We start from the raw sequence: 18,905 nt of genomic DNA, 5'->3' as shown, positions 1-18,905 counted from the left end.
GGCCCGGGGACCTTTCCAGTGCGACGCCAGCGTGTGCCGGGCAGGGCAGCTCCAGCCTGTGTCTGCGTTGTGGTGTAGTTCGGGACGCCTGCCTTGCGCCTGTCAGACGATCCTGGGGTCTCGTTGCGTTCGAGGGACACGAAAGGCGTCTCGGGTGCCGTCCCGGGATCTGGAACCCCGGTTCCGACTGGCGTAGCGCCAGTTGGGCGCTGGTTTTCTGGTATCAGCAGCCGAAAGCGTAGAGGGTTCTTGCGTTTCGGTCGTTTCTGGTTGGTGGTGTTTGTGGCGTTGTCCTGGGCTGTGCCGGCAGCTGTGCTCTCTACCCTTCCAGTCTCGGGGACTGGCACTTCAAGATGCTGGGAAGAAGTTCTTAGGCGTTGCAGCAGCTTCTCGTTTGGTTGCGCCGTGTCTGCTGGGTTGCGGCGGTGCCGCCGTCTCGTCAGGAGCCGTGACGTTGGGCTCCTTTTTCATTTGGGGTTGTAGGAGAGGCTCCTGGCCTCACCGCTGCCTCCCCGTAGATTCTTTGGATGGATGCCTGTCTGGTCTCGGAGTGTCGTTTTCGTTGTGGAGCGTTTTTGGTGCTGTGGCCGTCGTGTGGTCGATAACGTTCTGCGGAGCGTCTGTCCGCGCGGGTGCGCGTTTGGCTCGGAGCTGCTCTGCCGGGACGCGTGGAGTCCGGGGTGGGTGGACGGGGCTCTGGGAGTCCCCGGCTAATCTGCTGACGCGTTAAATTGCGTAGGCAGAGGTTGTGCGGTCATCTGGGCTGGAGTAGCCGTGGGCAGGGGAGTGGAGGGTCCCCGCGCAGGCGTTTTGGAGACTCCCCGAGAGCTTGGAATGCTATTGCGCAATAGAAAGCAGACGTGCGGAATGGTCAAGCTGTTGATGAGCTGCTGGGTGACTTGCTGAATAACTTGATTTCAGGTGCAGAGGGACAGCTTGGCACAGAAGGGGCGACGCAGGAGGCGAGCTGTGCGCCGTAAGCAGGTGGGTCGGTGCGTGGTGCCAGAGGGAAGCTGTGCCGTGTGGCTCTAGCTAAGCCCGGTCGTTTCTGCTTTTCCTAGGTGGGAAGCGAAGAGGAAAGCTGGGTATCGGCAGCGCAGGTCCTGGGGCAAGGTGAGCACGGAGTGCTGGGCTGAAGCGGCAGCTCGTTTCAGGTGCCGTGTTGCTGGTGCAGGTCTGAGCGTCCTTTGGTTGTGTTTTACAGGCGGTAGCTGAGCGTCTTCGTGGTCAACAGCGTGGCAGCCAAAAGCAAGGGCGGCCGGGTGGGCGAGCGGCCCCGGTAAGGGAGGGCGAGATGGGGGCGTCTGCGGCAGGCTGTGTTTTCGGGCGGCGTCCGAGCGCGTGCCTCTGGTTTTGCAGGTGCCGCAGACGAGCTGGGAGGGGCGAAGCCGCACGCCGGCCGGCAGCCGAGAAGGTGAGGCGGCGGTGGGTGTTGAGGAGCCCGGTATTGCCCGGTGACTCGGTTCAGCGCTTCCTTCTCTCTTTGCAGGCGCTTTGTGGGCCCTTTGGCCTGGGAGGAGCATTTGAGGTGAGCCGGGCTAGGGGCGAGGAGGAGCGTTTGCGGCCGGGGACTCGTTCCAGGCGCTACAGTTCTTTTGCTTCTCGCCGTCTTAGGCGTCACGAGCGACCAGGGTTGGTGACCGCGCCCGCGGCACGACGCGCCGAACGGAACGCCGTGGAACTTAGCAGGAGGTGGGTGTTGCGGAAGGGGTCGGCGTTTACCCCACGACGCCGTGTGCTGGCACGCCTTAGCGAGCGTGCGTTTTCTCGTGTTCCTGCAGACGCTGAAGAGGAACCCGGCGATGCAGGAAGACGGCCGTTCGCGCACGTGGCGTTTTCCTCTGTTGAAGACGGGTTCGGTCCCTTGGCCCTCTGAAAGCTAAGTGGAGGCACGAGGGCTGGCAAGGGGCTGGGAATCGCAGGGACGGGGCGTTTAGTTCTGATAAGGGCAAGGGCCGTCCAGGAACCGTCCCCTTGGCGCGGGTAAAGGGCCCGGGGACCTTTCCAGTGTGACGCCAGCGTGTGCTGGGCAGGGCAGCTCCAGCCTGTGTCTGCGTTGTGGTGTAGTTCGGGACGCCTGCCTTGCGCCTGTCAGACGATCCTGGGGTCTCGTTGCGTTCGAGGGACACGAAAGGCGTCTCGGGTGCCGTCCCGGGATCTGGAATCCTGGTTCCGACTGGCGTAGCGCCAATTGGGCGCTGGTTTTCTGGCATCAGCAGCCGAAAGCGTGGCAGGTCCTTGCGTTTGGGACGTTTCTGGTCGGTGGTGTTTTATGGTGTCATTGAGGGCTGCGTCGGCAGCTCTGCTCTCTACCCATCCAGTCTCAGGGACTGGCACTTCTTCCCAGCATCTTGAAGTTTTTAAGCCGTGCCGCCCTCTCTGTGTGTTTGCGCCAGCGCCGCCGTCTCCTAAGGGGCCGTGCCGTTCGGCTCTTATTTTTTTCTGGGGTTGCAGTAGAGACTCCTCGCCTCACCGCTGCCTCCCTGCAGGTTCTTTTGATCGATGCAGTCTCTGGTTTGGAGTCGTTGCTTTTATAGAGCGTTTTTGGCGCTGTTGATGTGTTGTCGATAACGTTCTGAGGTGCGACTGTCTGCGCAGGTGCACCTTTGGCTAGGAGCTGCTCTGCCCGGAGGCGTGGAGTCACGGGTGGGTGGACGGAGCTCTAGGGGTGCACGGTTGATCTGTTGACGTGTTAAACTGCGCAGGCAAAGGTGGTGCAGTCGTCTGGGATGGAGTAGCTGTGGGCAGGGGAGCGGACTGTCCCTTCCGCAGTGTTTTAGAGACTCAATTAGAGCTTCTGGTGGGATTCCTAAACAGAAAGCAGACCTGTGGAATGGTCAAGCTGTTGATGAGCATCTGGGTGACTTGTTGAATAACTTGATTTCAGGTGCAGAGGGACAACTTGGCACAGAAGGGGCGACGCAGGAGGCCAGCTGTGCGCCGTAAGCAGGTGGGTTGTTGCGTGGTGTCAGCGGGAAGATGTGCTGTGTGCCTTTATAATGTGCGTTGTCTCTGCTAAGTGAGTGTGTGTTTTCTTGTGTTACTGCAGATGTTGAAGAGGAATTGGGCAATGCAGGAAGATGCTTACTAGTGCACGTGGTGTTTTTCTCTGCAGATTGATGCAGCCCCTTGGCCCTCTGACAGGTAAGCGGAGGCTCGAGGGCTGGGGAGGGGCTGGGAATTGCATGGAGGGGGTTTAAAGCTCTCATAGGGGCAAAGGCCGTCCAGGAACAGTGCCCTTTGGGCAGCTAAAGGGTCCAGGGAACTTTACGGACTGATGCCAGCTTGTGCACGGCGGGGCAGCTCCAGCCCGTGTCTGTTCTCGTGTAGGCAAAGGTTGTAGGCAGAGGGACAACTTGGCAAGAAAGAGTGAGAAAAGAGGCGAGCCGAGCACTGTAAGCAGGTGGGGCGGTGCGTGGTGTCAGAGGGAAGATGTGCCTTGTGCCTTTATACTGTGTGTTTGCTCTGCTTAGTCAGCGTGTGTTTTCCTGTGTTGCTGTAGATGTTGAGGAGGAAGCCGGCGATGCTGGAATATCCCTGTCGGCGCACGTGGCGTTTTCATCCGTTGAAGATGGATTCGGTCTCTTGGCCCTCTGAAAGCTAAGTGGAGGCTGGGCGGCTGGGAAGGGGCTGGGAAGCGCAGGGAGGGGGGTAAAGTTCTGTTCGGGGCAAGGGCTATCCAGGAACAGTCCCCTTTGGGCAGGTGAAGGGCCCGGGGACCTTTCCAGTGCGACGCCAGCGTGTGCCGGGCAGGGCAGCTCCAGCCTGTGTCTGCGTTGTGGTGTAGTTCGGGACGCCTGCCTTGCGCCTGTCAGACGATCCTGGGGTCTCGTTGCGTTCGAGGGACACGAAAGGCGTCTCGGGTGCCGTCCCGGGATCTGGAACCCCGGTTCCGACTGGCGTAGCGCCAGTTGGGCGCTGGTTTTCTGGTATCAGCAGCCGAAAGCGTAGAGGGTTCTTGCGTTTCGGTCGTTTCTGGTTGGTGGTGTTTGTGGCGTTGTCCTGGGCTGTGCCGGCAGCTGTGCTCTCTACCCTTCCAGTCTCGGGGACTGGCACTTCAAGATGCTGGGAAGAAGTTCTTAGGCGTTGCAGCAGCTTCTCGTTTGGTTGCGCCGTCTCTGCTGGGTTGCGGCGGTGCCGCCGTCTCGTCAGGAGCCGTGACGTTGGGCTCCTTTTTCATTTGGGGTTGTAGGAGAGGCTCCTGGCCTCACCGCTGCCTCCCCGTAGATTCTTTGGATGGATGCCTGTCTGGTCTCGGAGTGTCGTTTTCGTTGTGGAGCGTTTTTGGTGCTGTGGCCGTCGTGTGGTCGATAACGTTCTGCGGAGCGTCTGTCCGCGCGGGTGCGCGTTTGGCTCGGAGCTGCTCTGCCGGGACGCGTGGAGTCCGGGGTGGGTGGACGGGGCTCTGGGAGTCCCCGGCTAATCTGCTGACGCGTTAAATTGCGTAGGCAGAGGTTGTGCGGTCATCTGGGCTGGAGTAGCCGTGGGCAGGGGAGTGGAGGGTCCCCGCGCAGGCGTTTTGGAGACTCCCCGAGAGCTTGGAATGCTATTGCGCAATAGAAAGCAGACGTGCGGAATGGTCAAGCTGTTGATGAGCTGCTGGGTGACTTGCTGAATAACTTGATTTCAGGTGCAGAGGGACAGCTTGGCACAGAAGGGGCGACGCAGGAGGCGAGCTGTGCGCCGTAAGCAGGTGGGTCGGTGCGTGGTGCCAGAGGGAAGCTGTGCCGTGTGGCTCTAGCTAAGCCCGGTCGTTTCTGCTTTTCCTAGGTGGGAAGCGAAGAGGAAAGCTGGGTATCGGCAGCGCAGGTCCTGGGGCAAGGTGAGCACGGAGTGCTGGGCTGAAGCGGCAGCTCGTTTCAGGTGCCGTGTTGCTGGTGCAGGTCTGAGCGTCCTTTGGTTGTGTTTTACAGGCGGTAGCTGAGCGTCTTCGTGGTCAACAGCGTGGCAGCCAAAAGCAAGGGCGGCCGGGTGGGCGAGCGGCCCCGGTAAGGGAGGGCGAGATGGGGGCGTCTGCGGCAGGCTGTGTTTTCGGGCGGCGTCTGAGCGCGTGCCTCTGGTTTTGCAGGTGCCGCAGACGAGCTGGGAGGGGCGAAGCCGCACGCCGGCCGGCAGCCGAGAAGGTGAGGCGGCGGTGGGTGTTGAGGAGCCCGGTATTGCCCGGTGACTCGGTTCAGCGCTTCCTTCTCTCTTTGCAGGCGCTTTGTGGGCCTTTTGGCCTGGGAGGAGCATTTGAGGTGAGCCGGGCTAGGGGCGAGGAGGAGCGTTTGCGGCCGGGGACTCGTTCCAGGCGCTACAGTTCTTTTGCTTCTCGCCGTCTTAGGCGTCACGAGCGACCAGGGTTGGTGACCGCGCCCGCGGCACGACGCGCCGAACGGAACGCCGTGGAACTTAGCAGGAGGTGGGTGTTGCGGAAGGGGTCGGCGTTTACCCCACGACGCCGTGTGCTGGCACGCCTTAGCGAGCGTGCGTTTTCTCGTGTTCCTGCAGACGCTGAAGAGGAACCCGGCGATGCAGGAAGACGGCCGTTCGCGCACGTGGCGTTTTCCTCTGTTGAAGACGGGTTCGGTCCCTTGGCCCTCTGAAAGCTAAGTGGAGGCACAAGGGCTGGCAAGGGGCTGGGAATCGCAGGGACGGGGCGTTTAGTTCTGATAAGGGCAAGGGCCGTCCAGGAACCGTCCCCTTGGCGCGGGTAAAGGGCCCGGGGACCTTTCCAGTGTGACGCCAGCGTGTGCCGGGCAGGGCAGCTCCAGCCTGTGTCTGCGTTGTGGTGTAGTTCGGGACGCCTGCCTTGCGCCTGTCAGACGATCCTGGGGTCTCGTTGCGTTCGAGGGACACGAAAGGCGTCTCGGGTGCCGTCCCGGGATCTGGAATCCCGGTTCCGACTGGCGTAGCGCCAATTGGGCGCTGGTTTTCTGGTATCAGCAGCCGAAAGCGTGGCAGGTCCTTGCGTTTGGGACGTTTCTGGTCGGTGGTGTTTTATGGTGTCATTGAGGGCTGCGTCGGCAGCTCTGCTCTCTACCCATCCAGTCTCAGGGACTGGCACTTCTTCCCAGCATCTTGAAGTTTTTAAGCCGTGCCGCCCTCTCTGTGTGTTTGCGCCAGCGCCGCCGTCTCCTAAGGGGCCGTGCCGTTTGGCTCTTATTTTTTTCTGGGGTTGCAGTAGAGACTCCTCGCCTCACCGCTGCCTCCCTGCAGGTTCTTTTGATCGATGCAGTCTCTGGTTTGGAGTCGTTGCTTTTATAGAGCGTTTTTGGCGCTGTTGATGTGTTGTCGATAACGTTCTGAGGTGCGACTGTCTGCGCAGGTGCACCTTTGGCTAGGAGCTGCTCTGCCCGGAGGCGTGGAGTCAGGGGTGGGTGGACGGAGCTCTAGGGGTGCACGGTTGATCTGTTGACGTGTTAAACTGCGCAGGCAAAGGTGGTGCAGTCGTCTGGGATGGAGTAGCTGTGGGCAGGGGAGCGGACTGTCCCTTCCGCAGTGTTTTAGAGACTCAATTAGAGCTTCTGGTGGGATTCCTAAACAGAAAGCAGACCTGTGGAATGGTCAAGCTGTTGATGAGCATCTGGGTGACTTGTTGAATAACTTGATTTCAGGTGCAGAGGGACAACTTGGCACAGAAGGGGCGACGCAGGAGGCGAGCTGTGCGCCGTAAGCAGGTGGGTTGTTGCGTGGTGTCAGCGGGAAGATGTGCTGTGTGCCTTTATAATGTGCGTTGTCTCTGCTAAGTGAGTGTGTGTTTTCTTGTGTTACTGCAGATGTTGAAGAGGAATTGGGCAATGCAGGAAGATGCTTACTAGTGCACGTGGTGTTTTTCTCTGCAGATTTATGCAGCCCCTTGGCCCTCTGACAGGTAAGCGGAGGCTCGAGGGCTGGGGAGGGGCTGGGAATTGCATGGAGGGGGTTTAAAGCTCTCATAGGGGCAAAGGCCGTCCAGGAACAGTGCCCTTTGGGCAGCTAAAGGGTCCAGGGAACTTTACGGACTGATGCCAGCTTGTGCACGGCGGGGCAGCTCCAGCCCGTGTCTGTTCTCGTGTAGGCAAAGGTTGTAGGCAGAGGGACAACTTGGCAAGAAAGAGTGAGAAAAGAGGCGAGCCGAGCACTGTAAGCAGGTGGGGCGGTGCGTGGTGTCAGAGGGAAGATGTGCCTTGTGCCTTTATACTGTGTGTTTGCTCTGCTTAGTCAGCGTGTGTTTTCCTGTGTTGCTGTAGATGTTGAGGAGGAAGCCGGCGATGCTGGAATATCCCTGTCGGCGCACGTGGCGTTTTCATCCGTTGAAGATGGATTCGGTCTCTTGGCCCTCTGAAAGCTAAGTGGAGGCTGGGCGGCTGGGAAAGGGCTGGGAAGCGCAGGGAGGGGGGTAAAGTTCTGTTCGGGGCAAGGGCTATCCGGGAACAGTCCCCTTTGGGCAGGTGAAGGGCCCGGGGACCTTTCCAGTGCGACGCCAGCGTGTGCCGGGCAGGGCAGCTCCAGCCTGTGTCTGCGTTGTGGTGTAGTTCGGGACGCCTGCCTTGCGCCTGTCAGACGATCCTGGTGTCTCGTTGCGTTCGAGGGACACGAAAGGCGTCTCGGGTGCCGTCCCGGGATCTGGAATCCCGGTTCCGACTGGCGTAGCGCCAATTGGGCGCTGGTTTTCTGGTATCAGCAGCCAAAAGCGTGGCAGGTCCTTGCGTTTGGGACGTTTCTGGTCGGTGGTGTTTTATGGTGTCATTGAGGGCTGCGTCGGCAGCTCTGCTCTCTACCCATCCAGTCTCAGGGACTGGCACTTCTTCCCAGCATCTTGAAGTTTTTAAGCCGTGCCGCCCTCTCTGTGTGTTTGCGCCAGCGCCGCCGTCTCCTAAGGGGCCGTGCCGTTCGGCTCTTATTTTTTTCTGGGGTTGCAGTAGAGACTCCTCGCCTCACCGCTGCCTCCCTGCAGGTTCTTTTGATCGATGCAGTCTCTGGTTTGGAGTCGTTGCTTTTATAGAGCGTTTTTGGCGCTGTTGATGTGTTGTCGATAACGTTCTGAGGTGCGACTGTCTGCGCAGGTGCACCTTTGGCTAGGAGCTGCTCTGCCCGGAGGCGTGGAGTCAGGGGTGGGTGGACGGAGCTCTAGGGGTGCACGGTTGATCTGTTGACGTGTTAAACTGCGCAGGCAAAGGTGGTGCAGTCGTCTGGGATGGAGTAGCTGTGGGCAGGGGAGCGGACTGTCCCTTCCGCAGTGTTTTAGAGACTCAATTAGAGCTTCTGGTGGGATTCCTAAACAGAAAGCAGACCTGTGGAATGGTCAAGCTGTTGATGAGCATCTGGGTGACTTGTTGAATAACTTGATTTCAGGTGCAGAGGGACAACTTGGCACAGAAGGGGCGACGCAGGAGGCGAGCTGTGCGCCGTAAGCAGGTGGGTTGTTGCGTGGTGTCAGCGGGAAGATGTGCTGTGTGCCTTTATAATGTGCGTTGTCTCTGCTAAGTGAGTGTGTGTTTTCTTGTGTTACTGCAGATGTTGAAGAGGAATTGGGCAATGCAGGAAGATGCTTACTAGTGCACGTGGTGTTTTTCTCTGCAGATTGATGCAGCCCCTTGGCCCTCTGACAGGTAAGCGGAGGCTCGAGGGCTGGGGAGGGGCTGGGAATTGCATGGAGGGGGTTTAAAGCTCTCATAGGGGCAAAGGCCGTCCAGGAACAGTGCCCTTTGGGCAGCTAAAGGGTCCAGGGAACTTTACGGACTGATGCCAGCTTGTGCACGGCGGGGCAGCTCCAGCCCGTGTCTGTTCTCGTGTAGGCAAAGGTTGTAGGCAGAGGGACAACTTGGCAAGAAAGAGTGAGAAAAGAGGCGAGCCGAGCACTGTAAGCAGGTGGGGCGGTGCGTGGTGTCAGAGGGAAGATGTGCCTTGTGCCTTTATACTGTGTGTTTGCTCTGCTTAGTCAGCGTGTGTTTTCCTGTGTTGCTGTAGATGTTGAGGAGGAAGCCGGCGATGCTGGAATATCCCTGTCGGCGCACGTGGCGTTTTCATCCGTTGAAGATGGATTCGGTCTCTTGGCCCTCTGAAAGCTAAGTGGAGGCTGGGCGGCTGGGAAGGGGCTGGGAAGCGCAGGGAAGGGGGTAAAGTTCTGTTCGGGGCAAGGGCTATCCAGGAACAGTCCCCTTTGGGCAGGTGAAGGGCCCGGGGACCTTTCCAGTGCGACGCCAGCGTGTGCCGGGCAGGGCAGCTCCAGCCTGTGTCTGCGTTGTGGTGTAGTTCGGGACGCCTGCCTTGCGCCTGTCAGACGATCCTGGGGTCTCGTTGCGTTCGAGGGACACGAAAGGCGTCTCGGGTGCCGTCCCGGGATCTGGAATCCCGGTTCCGACTGGCGTAGCGCCAATTGGGCGCTGGTTTTCTGGCATCAGCAGCCGAAAGCGTGGCAGGTCCTTGCGTTTGGGACGTTTCTGGTCGGTGGTGTTTTATGGTGTCATTGAGGGCTGCGTCGGCAGCTCTGCTCTCTACCCATCCAGTCTCAGGGACTGGCACTTCTTCCCAGCATCTTGAAGTTTTTAAGCCGTGCCGCCCTCTCTGTGTGTTTGCGCCAGCGCCGCCGTCTCCTAAGGGGCCGTGCCGTTCGGCTCTTATTTTTTTCTGGGGTTGCAGTAGAGACTCCTCGCCTCACCGCTGCCTCCCTGCAGGTTCTTTTGATCGATGCAGTCTCTGGTTTGGAGTCGTTGCTTTTATAGAGCGTTTTTGGCGCTGTTGATGTGTTGTCGATAACGTTCTGAGGTGCGACTGTCTGCGCAGGTGCACCTTTGGCTAGGAGCTGCTCTGCCCGGAGGCGTGGAGTCAGGGGTGGGTGGACGGAGCTCTAGGGGTGCACGGTTGATCTGTTGACGTGTTAAACTGCGCAGGCAAAGGTGGTGCAGTCGTCTGGGATGGAGTAGCTGTGGGCAGGGGAGCGGACTGTCCCTTCCGCAGTGTTTTAGAGACTCAATTAGAGCTTCTGGTGGGATTCCTAAACAGAAAGCAGACCTGTGGAATGGTCAAGCTGTTGATGAGCATCTGGGTGACTTGTTGAATAACTTGATTTCAGGTGCAGAGGGACAACTTGGCACAGAAGGGGCGACGCAGGAGGCGAGCTGTGCGCCGTAAGCAGGTGGGTTGTTGCGTGGTGTCAGCGGGAAGATGTGCTGTGTGCCTTTATAATGTGCGTTGTCTCTGCTAAGTGAGTGTGTGTTTTCTTGTGTTACTGCAGATGTTGAAGAGGAATTGGGCAATGCAGGAAGATGCTTACTAGTGCACGTGGTGTTTTTCTCTGCAGATTGATGCAGCCCCTTGGCCCTCTGACAGGTAAGCGGAGGCTCGAGGGCTGGGGAGGGGCTGGGAATTGCATGGAGGGGGTTTAAAGCTCTCATAGGGGCAAAGGCCGTCCAGGAACAGTGCCCTTTGGGCAGCTAAAGGGTCCAGGGAACTTTACGGACTGATGCCAGCTTGTGCACGGCGGGGCAGCTCCAGCCCGTGTCTGTTCTCGTGTAGGCAAAGGTTGTAGGCAGAGGGACAACTTGGCAAGAAAGAGTGAGAAAAGAGGCGAGCCGAGCACTGTAAGCAGGTGGGGCGGTGCGTGGTGTGAGAGGGAAGATGTGCCTTGTGCCTTTATACTGTGTGTTTGCTCTGCTTAGTCAGCGTGTGTTTTCCTGTGTTGCTGTAGATGTTGAGGAGGAAGCCGGCGATGCTGGAATATCCCTGTCGGCGCACGTGGCGTTTTCATCCGTTGAAGATGGATTCGGTCTCTTGGCCCTCTGAAAGCTAAGTGGAGGCTGGGCGGCTGGGAAGGGGCTGGGAAGCGCAGGGAGGGGGGTAAAGTTCTGTTCGGGGCAAGGGCTATCCAGGAACAGTCCCCTTTGGGCAGGTGAAGGGCCCGGGGACCTTTCCAGTGCGACGCCAGCGTGTGCCGGGCAGGGCAGCTCCAGCCTGTGTCTGCGTTGTGGTGTAGTTCGGGACGCCTGCCTTGCGCCTGTCAGACGATCCTGGGGTCTCGTTGCGTTCGAGGGACACGAAAGGCGTCTCGGGTGCCGTCCCGGGATCTGGAACCCCGGTTCCGACTGGCGTAGCGCCAGTTGGGCGCTGGTTTTCTGGTATCAGCAGCCGAAAGCGTAGAGGGTTCTTGCGTTTCGGTCGTTTCTGGTTGGTGGTGTTTGTGGCGTTGTCCTGGGCTGTGCCGGCAGCTGTGCTCTCTACCCTTCCAGTCTCGGGGACTGGCACTTCAAGATGCTGGGAAGAAGTTCTTAGGCGTTGCAGCAGCTTCTCGTTTGGTTGCGCCGTCTCTGCTGGGTTGCGGCGGTGCCGCCGTCTCGTCAGGAGCCGTGACGTTGGGCTCCTTTTTCATTTGGGGTTGTAGGAGAGGCTCCTGGCCTCACCGCTGCCTCCCCGTAGATTCTTTGGATGGATGCCTGTCTGGTCTCGGAGTGTCGTTTTCGTTGTGGAGCGTTTTTGGTGCTGTGGCCGTCGTGTGGTCGATAACGTTCTGCGGAGCGTCTGTCCGCGCGGGTGCGCGTTTGGCTCGGAGCTGCTCTGCCGGGACGCGTGGAGTCCGGGGTGGGTGGACGGGGCTCTGGGAGTCCCCGGCTAATCTGCTGACGCGTTAAATTGCGTAGGCAGAGGTTGTGCGGTCATCTGGGCTGGAGTAGCCGTGGGCAGGGGAGTGGAGGGTCCCCGCGCAGGCGTTTTGGAGACTCCCCGAGAGCTTGGAATGCTATTGCGCAATAGAAAGCAGACGTGCGGAATGGTCAAGCTGTTGATGAGCTGCTGGGTGACTTGCTGAATAACTTGATTTCAGGTGCAGAGGGACAGCTTGGCACAGAAGGGGCGACGCAGGAGGCGAGCTGTGCGCCGTAAGCAGGTGGGTCGGTGCGTGGTGCCAGAGGGAAGCTGTGCCGTGTGGCTCTAGCTAAGCCCGGTCGTTTCTGCTTTTCCTAGGTGGGAAGCGAAGAGGAAAGCTGGGTATCGGCAGCGCAGGTCCTGGGGCAAGGTGAGCACGGAGTGCTGGGCTGAAGCGGCAGCTCGTTTCAGGTGCCGTGTTGCTGGTGCAGGTCTGAGCGTCCTTTGGTTGTGTTTTACAGGCGGTAGCTGAGCGTCTTCGTGGTCAACAGCGTGGCAGCCAAAAGCAAGGGCGGCCGGGTGGGCGAGCGGCCCCGGTAAGGGAGGGCGAGATGGGGGCGTCTGCGGCAGGCTGTGTTTTCGGGCGGCGTCTGAGCGCGTGCCTCTGGTTTTGCAGGTGCCGCAGACGAGCTGGGAGGGGCGAAGCCGCACGCCGGCCGGCAGCCGAGAAGGTGAGGCGGCGGTGGGTGTTGAGGAGCCCGGTATTGCCCGGTGACTCGGTTCAGCGCTTCCTTCTCTCTTTGCAGGCGCTTTGTGGGCCTTTTGGCCTGGGAGGAGCATTTGAGGTGAGCCGGGCTAGGGGCGAGGAGGAGCATTTGCGGCCGGGGACTCGTTCCAGGCGCTACAGTTCTTTTGCTTCTCGCCGTCTTAGGCGTCACGAGCGACCAGGGTTGGTGACCGCGCCCGCGGCACGACGCGCCGAACGGAACGCCGTGGAACTTAGCAGGAGGTGGGTGTTGCGGAAGGGGTCGGCGTTTACCCCACGACGCCGTGTGCTGGCACGCCTTAGCGAGCGTGCGTTTTCTCGTGTTCCTGCAGACGCTGAAGAGGAACCCGGCGATGCAGGAAGACGGCCGTTCGCGCACGTGGCGTTTTCCTCTGTTGAAGACGGGTTCGGTCCCTTGGCCCTCTGAAAGCTAAGTGGAGGCACGAGGGCTGGCAAGGGGCTGGGAATCGCAGGGACGGTGGGTTTAGTTCTGATAAGGGCAAGGGCCGTCCAGGAACCGTCCCCTTGGCGCGGGTAAAGGGCCCGGGGACCTTTCCAGTGTGACGCCAGCGTGTGCTGGGCAGGGCAGCTCCAGCCTGTGTCTGCGTTGTGGTGTAGTTCGGGACGCCTGCCTTGCGCCTGTCAGACGATCCTGGGGTCTCGTTGCGTTCGAGGGACACGAAAGGCGTCTCGGGTGCCGTCCCGGGATCTGGAATCCCGGTTCCGACTGGCGTAGCACCAATTGGGCGCTGGTTTTCTGGCATCAGCAGCCGAAAGCGTGGCAGGTCCTTGCGTTTGGGACGTTTCTGGTCGGTGGTGTTTTATGGTGTCATTGAGGGCTGCGTCGGCAGCTCTGCTCTCTACCCATCCAGTCTCAGGGACTGGCACTTCTTCCCAGCATCTTGAAGTTTTTAAGCCGTGCCGCCCTCTCTGTGTGTTTGCGCCAGCGCCGCCGTCTCCTAAGGGGCCGTGCCGTTCGGCTCTTATTTTTTTCTGGGGTTGCAGTAGAGACTCCTCGCCTCACCGCTGCCTCCCTGCAGGTTCTTTTGATCGATGCAGTCTCTGGTTTGGAGTCGTTGCTTTTATAGAGCGTTTTTGGCGCTGTTGATGTGTTGTCGATAACGTTCTGAGGTGCGACTGTCTGCGCAGGTGCACCTTTGGCTAGGAGCTGCTCTGCCCGGAGGCGTGGAGTCAGGGGTGGGTGGACGGAGCTCTAGGGGTGCACGGTTGATCTGTTGACGTGTTAAACTGCGCAGGCAAAGGTGGTGCAGTCGTCTGGGATGGAGTAGCTGTGGGCAGGGGAGCGGACTGTCCCTTCCGCAGTGTTTTAGAGACTCAATTAGAGCTTCTGGTGGGATTCCTAAACAGAAAGCAGACCTGTGGAATGGTCAAGCTGTTGATGAGCATCTGGGTGACTTGTTGAATAACTTGATTTCAGGTGCAGAGGGACAACTTGGCACAGAAGGGGCGACGCAGGAGGCCAGCTGTGCGCCGTAAGCAGGTGGGTTGTTGCGTGGTGTCAGCGGGAAGATGTGCTGTGTGCCTTTATAATGTGCGTTGTCTCTGCTAAGTGAGTGTGTGTTTTCTTGTGTTACTGCAGATGTTGAAGAGGAATTGGGCAATGCAGGAAGATGCTTACTAGTGCACGTGGTGTTTTTCTCTGCAGATTGATGCAGCCCCTTGGCCCTCTGACAGGTAAGCGGAGGCTCGAGGGCTGGGGAGGGGCTGGGAATTGCATGGAGGGGGTTTAAAGCTCTCATAGGGGCAAAGGCCGTCCAGGAACAGTGCCCTTTGGGCAGCTAAAGGGTCCAGGGAACTTTACGGACTGATGCCAGCTTGTGCACGGCGGGGCAGCTCCAGCCCGTGTCTGTTCTCGTGTAGGCAAAGGTTGTAGGCAGAGGGACAACTTGGCAAGAAAGAGTGAGAAAAGAGGCGAGCCGAGCACTGTAAGCAGGTGGGGCGGTGCGTGGTGTCAGAGGGAAGATGTGCCTTGTGCCTTTATACTGTGTGTTTGCTCTGCTTAGTCAGCGTGTGTTTTCCTGTGTTGCTGTAGATGTTGAGGAGGAAGCCGGCGATGCTGGAATATCCCTGTCGGCGCACGTGGCGTTTTCATCCGTTGAAGATGGATTCGGTCTCTTGGCCCTCTGAAAGCTAAGTGGAGGCTGGGCGGCTGGGAAGGGGCTGGGAAGCGCAGGGAGGGGGGTAAAGTTCTGTTCGGGGCAAGGGCTATCCAGGAACAGTCCCCTTTGGGCAGGTGAAGGGCCCGGGGACCTTTCCAGTGCGACGCCAGCGTGTGCCGGGCAGGGCAGCTCCAGCCTGTGTCTGCGTTGTGGTGTAGTTCGGGACGCCTGCCTTGCGCCTGTCAGACGATCCTGGGGTCTCGTTGCGTTCGAGGGACACGAAAGGCGTCTCGGGTGCCGTCCCGGGATCTGGAACCCCGGTTCCGACTGGCGTAGCGCCAGTTGGGCGCTGGTTTTCTGGTATCAGCAGCCGAAAGCGTAGAGGGTTCTTGCGTTTCGGTCGTTTCTGGTTGGTGGTGTTTGTGGCGTTGTCCTGGGCTGTGCCGGCAGCTGTGCTCTCTACCCTTCCAGTCTCGGGGACTGGCACTTCAAGATGCTGGGAAGAAGTTCTTAGGCGTTGCAGCAGCTTCTCGTTTGGTTGCGCCGTGTCTGCTGGGTTGCGGCGGTGCCGCCGTCTCGTCAGGAGCCGTGACGTTGGGCTCCTTTTTCATTTGGGGTTGTAGGAGAGGCTCCTGGCCTCACCGCTGCCTCCCCGTAGATTCTTTGGATGGATGCCTGTCTGGTCTCGGAGTGTCGTTTTCGTTGTGGAGCGTTTTTGGTGCTGTGGCCGTCGTGTGGTCGATAACGTTCTGCGGAGCGTCTGTCCGCGCGGGTGCGCGTTTGGCTCGGAGCTGCTCTGCCGGGACGCGTGGAGTCCGGGGTGGGTGGACGGGGCTCTGGGAGTCCCCGGCTAATCTGCTGACGCGTTAAATTGCGTAGGCAGAGGTTGTGCGGTCATCTGGGCTGGAGTAGCCGTGGGCAGGGGAGTGGAGGGTCCCCGCGCAGGCGTTTTGGAGACTCCCCGAGAGCTTGGAATGCTATTGCGCAATAGAAAGCAGACGTGCGGAATGGTCAAGCTGTTGATGAGCTGCTGGGTGACTTGCTGAATAACTTGATTTCAGGTGCAGAGGGACAGCTTGGCACAGAAGGGGCGACGCAGGAGGCGAGCTGTGCGCCGTAAGCAGGTGGGTCGGTGCGTGGTGCCAGAGGGAAGCTGTGCCGTGTGGCTCTAGCTAAGCCCGGTCGTTTCTGCTTTTCCTAGGTGGGAAGCGAAGAGGAAAGCTGGGTATCGGCAGCGCAGGTCCTGGGGCAAGGTGAGCACGGAGTGCTGGGCTGAAGCGGCAGCTCGTTTCAGGTGCCGTGTTGCTGGTGCAGGTCTGAGCGTCCTTTGGTTGTGTTTTACAGGCGGTAGCTGAGCGTCTTCGTGGTCAACAGCGTGGCAGCCAAAAGCAAGGGCGGCCGGGTGGGCGAGCGGCCCCGGTAAGGGAGGGCGAGATGGGGGCGTCTGCGGCAGGCTGTGTTTTCGGGCGGCGTCCGAGCGCGTGCCTCTGGTTTTGCAGGTGCCGCAGACGAGCTGGGAGGGGCGAAGCCGCACGCCGGCCGGCAGCCGAGAAGGTGAGGCGGCGGTGGGTGTTGAGGAGCCCGGTATTGCCCGGTGACTCGGTTCAGCGCTTCCTTCTCTCTTTGCAGGCGCTTTGTGGGCCCTTTGGCCTGGGAGGAGCATTTGAGGTGAGCCGGGCTAGGGGCGAGGAGGAGCGTTTGCGGCCGGGGACTCGTTCCAGGCGCTACAGTTCTTTTGCTTCTCGCCGTCTTAGGCGTCACGAGCGACCAGGGTTGGTGACCGCGCCCGCGGCACGACGCGCCGAACGGAACGCCGTGGAACTTAGCAGGAGGTGGGTGTTGCGGAAGGGGTCGGCGTTTACCCCACGACGCCGTGTGCTGGCACGCCTTAGCGAGCGTGCGTTTTCTCGTGTTCCTGCAGACGCTGAAGAGGAACCCGGCGATGCAGGAAGACGGCCGTTCGCGCACGTGGCGTTTTCCTCTGTTGAAGACGGGTTCGGTCCCTTGGCCCTCTGAAAGCTAAGTGGAGGCACGAGGGCTGGCAAGGGGCTGGGAATCGCAGGGACGGGGCGTTTAGTTCTGATAAGGGCAAGGGCCGTCCAGGAACCGTCCCCTTGGCGCGGGTAAAGGGCCCGGGGACCTTTCCAGTGTGACGCCAGCGTGTGCTGGGCAGGGCAGCTCCAGCCTGTGTCTGCGTTGTGGTGTAGTTCGGGACGCCTGCCTTGCGCCTGTCAGACGATCCTGGGGTCTCGTTGCGTTCGAGGGACACGAAAGGCGTCTCGGGTGCCGTCCCGGGATCTGGAATCCTGGTTCCGACTGGCGTAGCGCCAATTGGGCGCTGGTTTTCTGGCATCAGCAGCCGAAAGCGTGGCAGGTCCTTGCGTTTGGGACGTTTCTGGTCGGTGGTGTTTTATGGTGTCATTGAGGGCTGCGTCGGCAGCTCTGCTCTCTACCCATCCAGTCTCAGGGACTGGCACTTCTTCCCAGCATCTTGAAGTTTTTAAGCCGTGCCGCCCTCTCTGTGTGTTTGCGCCAGCGCCGCCGTCTCCTAAGGGGCCGTGCCGTTCGGCTCTTATTTTTTTCTGGGGTTGCAGTAGAGACTCCTCGCCTCACCGCTGCCTCCCTGCAGGTTCTTTTGATCGATGCAGTCTCTGGTTTGGAGTCGTTGCTTTTATAGAGCGTTTTTGGCGCTGTTGATGTGTTGTCGATAACGTTCTGAGGTGCGACTGTCTGCGCAGGTGCACCTTTGGCTAGGAGCTGCTCTGCCCGGAGGCGTGGAGTCACGGGTGGGTGGACGGAGCTCTAGGGGTGCACGGTTGATCTGTTGACGTGTTAAACTGCGCAGGCAAAGGTGGTGCAGTCGTCTGGGATGGAGTAGCTGTGGGCAGGGGAGCGGACTGTCCCTTCCGCAGTGTTTTAGAGACTCAATTAGAGCTTCTGGTGGGATTCCTAAACAGAAAGCAGACCTGTGGAATGGTCAAGCTGTTGATGAGCATCTGGGTGACTTGTTGAATAACTTGATTTCAGGTGCAGAGGGACAACTTGGCACAGAAGGGGCGACGCAGGAGGCCAGCTGTGCGCCGTAAGCAGGTGGGTTGTTGCGTGGTGTCAGCGGGAAGATGTGCTGTGTGCCTTTATAATGTGCGTTGTCTCTGCTAAGTGAGTGTGTGTTTTCTTGTGTTACTGCAGATGTTGAAGAGGAATTGGGCAATGCAGGAAGATGCTTACTAGTGCACGTGGTGTTTTTCTCTGCAGATTGATGCAGCCCCTTGGCCCTCTGACAGGTAAGCGGAGGCTCGAGGGCTGGGGAGGGGCTGGGAATTGCATGGAGGGGGTTTAAAGCTCTCATAGGGGCAAAGGCCGTCCAGGAACAGTGCCCTTTGGGCAGCTAAAGGGTCCAGGGAACTTTACGGACTGATGCCAGCTTGTGCACGGCGGGGCAGCTCCAGCCCGTGTCTGTTCTCGTGTAGGCAAAGGTTGTAGGCAGAGGGACAACTTGGCAAGAAAGAGTGAGAAAAGAGGCGAGCCGAGCACTGTAAGCAGGTGGGGCGGTGCGTGGTGTCAGAGGGAAGATGTGCCTTGTGCCTTTATACTGTGTGTTTGCTCTGCTTAGTCAGCGTGTGTTTTCCTGTGTTGCTGTAGATGTTGAGGAGGAAGCCGGCGATGCTGGAATATCCCTGTCGGCGCACGTGGCGTTTTCATCCGTTGAAGATGGATTCGGTCTCTTGGCCCTCTGAAAGCTAAGTGGAGGCTGGGCGGCTGGGAAGGGGCTGGGAAGCGCAGGGAGGGGGGTAAAGTTCTGTTCGGGGCAAGGGCTATCCAGGAACAGTCCCCTTTGGGCAGGTGAAGGGCCCGGGGACCTTTCCAGTGCGACGCCAGCGTGTGCCGGGCAGGGCAGCTCCAGCCTGTGTCTGCGTTGTGGTGTAGTTCGGGACGCCTGCCTTGCGCCTGTCAGACGATCCTGGGGTCTCGTTGCGTTCGAGGGACACGAAAGGCGTCTCGGGTGCCGTCCCGGGATCTGGAACCCCGGTTCCGACTGGCGTAGCGCCAGTTGGGCGCTGGTTTTCTGGTATCAGCAGCCGAAAGCGTAGAGGGTTCTTGCGTTTCGGTCGTTTCTGGTTGGTGGTGTTTGTGGCGTTGTCCTGGGCTGTGCCGGCAGCTGTGCTCTCTACCCTTCCAGTCTCGGGGACTGGCACTTCAAGATGCTGGGAAGAAGTTCTTAGGCGTTGCAGCAGCTTCTCGTTTGGTTGCGCCGTCTCTGCTGGGTTGCGGCGGTGCCGCCGTCTCGTCAGGAGCCGTGACGTTGGGCTCCTTTTTCATTTGGGGTTGTAGGAGAGGCTCCTGGCCTCACCGCTGCCTCCCCGTAGATTCTTTGGATGGATGCCTGTCTGGTCTCGGAGTGTCGTTTTCGTTGTGGAGCGTTTTTGGTGCTGTGGCCGTCGTGTGGTCGATAACGTTCTGCGGAGCGTCTGTCCGCG

This window comes from Streptopelia decaocto, assembly GCF_964273445.1.
Source record: "Streptopelia decaocto genome assembly, chromosome: 6".
NCBI classification, from domain to species: domain Eukaryota; kingdom Metazoa; phylum Chordata; class Aves; order Columbiformes; family Columbidae; genus Streptopelia; species Streptopelia decaocto.
Note: the sequence above shows the minus strand (reverse complement) of the source record.